General features: G+C 51.7%; 1 pseudogene; it reads left to right on the forward strand.

Moving 5' to 3' along the window:
* Window positions 1-6: 6 nt before the first annotated feature.
* LOC126637655 (gastrula zinc finger protein XlCGF49.1-like) lies at window positions 7-4,573 on the forward strand (annotated as a pseudogene).
* Window positions 4,574-5,405: the final 832 nt, after the last annotated feature.

A 5,405-nucleotide genomic window follows, 5' to 3' on the forward strand; every position in this document is an offset into this window, starting at 1 on the left:
GAGAAGAAGTGGAAGGCAGAGGTGGTGCTGAGGCAGGAGAGCCCCGTGCTGGGGAAGAGGCTGATCTGGGAGTGCCCAGCAGCGAGAAGGTGCTGTGTGCATGCCCTGTGTGCCAGGTGAGCTGGGGCTTTGCTGCAGAGCTGCGGGCGCTGATTGGAGCGGCTGCAGCTGCTGAGCTGGTGGCACCCAGGAACACAAAGTGTGCACGGCCACGGAGCCTGCAGGGAGGAGCAGGGACAGGGTCAGGGCCACTGTCAGCCCGGGGCTGGCTGGGCAGACACAGCAGTTTTGGGGTCCCCCTGGGAGCTGCCGAGGGTGGAGGGCAGAGCGGGTGATGCCGGAGCTGGGGGGCCCCTGGCAGGCTGGAGGGGGGAGCACGGAGAGGGAGGAGCCCCGGGACCCCCGGGAGCCTGAAATGGGGGGAGCGGAGAAGGGGAAGCCTGGAGAATGGGGACCCCTGGGATCCCTGGGACAACAAGATGAAGAACCTGGAGAGGGGGAATGTCTGGGAAGGTGGTACCCCAAAGGTGAGAGTCAGAGGAGAAGGGACCCTTGGGACCCCCAACACTCCCAGCATCCCTAAGTGGGCCCCCCAACATCCCAGACAGGGAGACCCTCTGAACCCCGGAGGGGAGAGACCAGAGAGGGGGACTCCTGTGAGAGTTTTTTTGGGCTGAGTCTTCATATTTTGGCTGAACTCTTAACTTTTTACAATTTGGGAGGTGTCCACCTCGCCATTTCTGAAGAGGTTTTTTGCATGAATGTTTGTGGTTTGGGTTTTTCTGGGCTGAATTGTAATGTTTTGGAGGTGTTTATGGTCCCAGTATGGCCTAGGGATGGACTTGATCAGGAGGAACCCCCAAACCAACACGCTCAGCCCAGCAGGATTTGTCGTTCCCAAGGCTTGGGCAGATGGAGGAGGAGGCTGCAAGGAAGAGAAAACTGCCATGGACCCTCCAGGCTGGTGAGGAGGAAGTCAGTGCCCCTTTGGCCCTGTCTTGTGGTGCATCTGTTGAGCAGCCTCCCAGCAGGGAGAAGTCCTTCAGGTGCTTGGAATGTGGGAAGAGCTTCAGAAAGAGCTCTAAGCTGATCCGACACCAGCACATCCACACTGGGGCACGGCCCTACTCATGTAGGGAATGTGGGAAGAGGTTTCCGACCAACTCACATCTCTTCAGGCACGAGCAGGCACACACAGGGGAGAGGCCCTTCCGCTGCACCGACTGCGGGAGGAGCTTCAAACAGAACTCCACCCTCGTCAGCCACCGGCGCATCCACACTGGGGAGAGGCCGTACAAGTGTGGGGAGTGTGGGAAGAGCTTCAGTGACGGCTCCACCCTGACTCGACACCAGCGCATCCACACCGGAGAACGGCCCTACAAGTGCTTGGAATGTGGGAAGAGGTTTCGGACAAGCTCCAAGCTCCTCAGGCATGAGCAGACACACACAGAGGAGAGGCCCTTCCGCTGCACCGACTGCGGGAAGGGCTTCAAATGCAACTCCCACCTCGTCACCCACTGGCGCATCCACACTGGAGAGAGGCCCTACAAGTGTGGGGAGTGTGGGAAGAGCTTCAGCCAGATCTCTCACTTGACCAAACACCAACGGACCCACCGCTAAGGGAAGCCCCACGAATGCCTCGACTGCGGGAAGAGCTTCGACCACTGCTCCCACCCCGAATGACCCCCTGATGGTGAGGCAACCCCTGGAGTCCAGTGACTGTCAGTCCATCCCTTTCCACCAGAAAGGGCCAGTCCCCTTTGCCAGGGGCAGGTTGTGCCAACAGAACCCTTCTTGGGGGGTGTGTGGAGATTCCTGCCTTGGCTGGGAACCCCCAAGGTCACTGCTGGAGGTTGAGAGCAGAGATCTCCCCACGAGCGTTGGTCTAGGGGAGTTCCATCCCTCTCTAATTCATTATTCTTTCTTTGGTACCAGCTACTGGTAGTTTTAGTGTTTCTATTGTGCAGTAAATAATTCTGATGAAGATCTTTTGTCTAATCATTTGTAACCCTAAATAATTAATTTCTATCAATAGATGTGATTTACCATCCTTAAAACCTGGGAAACAAAAGTGGTTCAGTCCTACCTCTGTAATTCCTCTAAACTGAAATGGCATAACCCAAGGCTGTAATTGGATCCAGCAGCCCCAGCACCCCACAGTAAGTTGGGAGATCAGGGGGAGCACCACTCTTTCCCAACCCCTCTGTGTCCAAAGACCCCCATGGGACCGTCGGATCCACCAGACCACTCCCCCTTTTCCACCCTTCTCCCTGTTTCTCTCACTTTTCCATGGTCCCCTACTGCAATCTGCTTAAATATTGCTGAAAGAACTTCAGATTCGAATATTCCCTTGAGCAACATTAAAACTCACACAAGTTATCTGTTGATACCAAAACCTGATTTTATTAATTGCTAAGAGGTGCAAAGAGAAAGGAAAACATAAGAAAAGGTAGGAAACCACCATGCTACCTTTTCCACTGAGCTGGTCTGTGTGTGGGGAAGAGAAGCAGTTTCTGCCTTTTTTTTCTCTGTCCCTGCAGCTTTTGGATGTTGTCTCTGTAGCTGCAGGGGTCTGACAGCTTTAGTTCTCTGCAATGCACCATGTGTGGTTTCACCGCTCACGCCCCTGTCCCACACCCTGCAGGGTCTCAGCTCAGATGAAGCTTTGGGCCCTCAGAAATATGGTCAGGGTAGAAGGATAAGGTAGAACTCCCACATGTGGCACGGTGGTCTCAGCTCTCTCCAGGCCGGCACAGTTCCAGTCTCCGGTGGCAGGCAGGCAGCACGCGGTGGTGGAGAAAAGGTGAGGGGAGGTGGGGAGAGATTCTCAGCTACAGTCACCAGTTCTTCACCCTTTCCTCTCCCTGATTTTCCAAAATTTGTCCTCAACTTTTATAGTGTTCAAAGGAGGTTGAACGTGGTTTCTTGGCATGTAGCCAGTTTAGATGTTGGAGATATGATAACCATAAACAATAACAGAATCTATTGGCAGGAAAAGTGCCGTGGGAAGTCCTGGTGGGAACTTCTGTCAGAGAGCTGACAGAGAATGTTTGATAGGAAGGTTTTGACAGGCAGAAACAATTTTTGGCATTCGTATATTATCTGTGTGTTACAGATGGTTACCATGGTAAGTGCCGTAACAGGGAATGCATCATTGTTACCATGGTAACCGACCCTAGTGATGGGAATGTATGATGGTTGCCATTGTAACCGTCCATAGCAAATGGAATGCATAATGGTTGCCATGGTAACTGACCATAGCAATGGGATAGTATGATGGTTTCCATGGTAAGCTACGCATCAATAGGAATGCATAATGGTCGCCGATGCAAAATGTATTAACCTAGCCTAGCAATGTAAATGCACAATGGTTCCCATGGTAACCCACATGACAATATGAATGCATAAAGGTTGCCATGGTAACTGGAGTATTAATGAGAATACATAATGGTTACCACGATAACTGACCGTAACAATGAGAATACCTAAGAGTTGCCATGATAAACAACGTAACAACCAGAATGCATAATAGTTGCTATGGTAAGCAGGGTAACAATGGGAATGCATAATGGTTTTCATGGTAAATGACGTAACAATTAGAATGTGTAATTGTTACCATGGTAAGCGACTTCACTGTGATAATGGGTAATGGTTGCCAGGGTAACCAGCATAAGAATGAGAATGCATAATGGTTTCCATGGTAACTGGTGTAACAATTTGAATGCATAATGGTTGCCATGGTAACCACTTGTAACTATGAGAATGCGTAATGGTTACCATGATGTAAGGGGGGTACTTTTGATTTAGATGATCAATGGAGCACAGAGGGGTGAGAAAGTGATTATATTCGCATGTGAAACCAGCCAGAGTATTGTACAAGGTGACTTTATTGCACAAGTTCACTGTAAGGCCCATTGTGCCTTTAGCAAAGTTAACTGGATCTCCCCAATTATCAGAGCTGAGCTCCTCCTTGGCTTGGCTCCACTCTGCAAGAGAGATACAAATCCCCTTGAAACACAATGGTACAGGTCGTCCATAGGGCTGAGGAAGGTGATGGAGAGGAAGATGATGTGGGCAGGGGTCGTTGGCCCCTTGCCCTACAGTGGGGCACGCCCAGACTCTTACCATGAGGTGATGAACGGGTCCTGTTTGGCTGCCACTCAAGCACCACCTTCTGCTGCGTCCTGGCCCTACGTAGTGTAATGTAGAGCTGATGGAATGGGGTGTCAGCACTGCTGGGTGGAGCGATGCTCATCCTTCCATCCACACTGTGCTGCTCCACGGGGACACCCGCCCAGCACGGGCACCGACCAGCCCTGCAGACCCTGGTAGGCCTGGCCTGTCTGTGCAGGTGAGCACAGTTTATTGATAGGAAGCAACCAAGGAAGCAAACATTTTATATCCTTTTTTTTTTGTATCCCTTTAATTCTCTTTTTACTAGCTAATGCTGTAATAAAAGCTGTTTGTAGTATTGTATGCATGGCAACTGATAATGTAGTGGTTTTGTATTTTTCAACTTTTGATTCTCTTTGCTAGTATTTTTTTTTTATTCTCACTGCAATAAAAGATTTTTGTAGTGTTTGAATGGCTGTTGTACTTGTCTTTACTCCGGGCATGGATTCAAACTAATTAATACAGAAGGGACTGGCAAGAGGATTCAGGGGGTTCTGGGTGGGCTGGGGGAGACCAGGACGGGGTTTGTGGGGTCTTGGGTGGTCTATGGGAGGTTTTGGGGGTCCTGACCCCCCCGGCTCCCCCCAGAGATGCCACAGGACACCGTCTGCAGCAAGATCCTTGTGGGGGTCGGGGGCTTCGTGTTGGGCTTTGTCTTCCTGGTGCTGGGGCTCGGCTTCTACCTGTGGGAGAAGGTAAAGGGAGGGTCCGCAGGGGTCGTGTCCCTCCTTCCCCAAAGCGTGTGTGCTCCCCCTGCCCCCCAGCCCACTGTCACCCCCTATCTCTCCCCACAGAGCTCCTGAGCCGGCGGCGGCCACAGCCCCTCCCCGTGGCCTCGGGCCCAGACTGGACCCCCCAGTCCATCCCAACCCGGAGTTTGGGCAGGTCGTGTGTGTCCCCCGGCCCTGCTTTTGTTCTCACACCACAGCCGCCTACTGCTTCCAGTGCTCCCAGTAAAGCTTCCCAGTTCTCTGCAGTCCTGGTGTTGAAGGGCAGGTGCCCTCCCAAAGGCCCCCCAGAATCAGCTTATGCAAATTGTACAATGGTTGGCACCCGTTGTCTTTCTGCTTCAAGGAGTGTGTATTTTTCTGCCATGTCTGGTTCAGTGTTTGTGCAACTTATTGGCTCAAACTGTATCTGCTTTGTTTAAAGAAAAAGGGGGAAGTGTAGGGATTTTTAGTGCTAATATAGAGGATATGCTGCAGCTCTGAGAACATAACCTTATGTTTCAA

This window comes from Myiozetetes cayanensis, unplaced genomic scaffold, assembly GCF_022539395.1.
Source record: "Myiozetetes cayanensis isolate MyiCay16 unplaced genomic scaffold, myiCay2020 scf1580, whole genome shotgun sequence".
In the NCBI taxonomy this organism is placed as follows: Eukaryota; Metazoa; Chordata; class Aves; order Passeriformes; family Tyrannidae; genus Myiozetetes; species Myiozetetes cayanensis.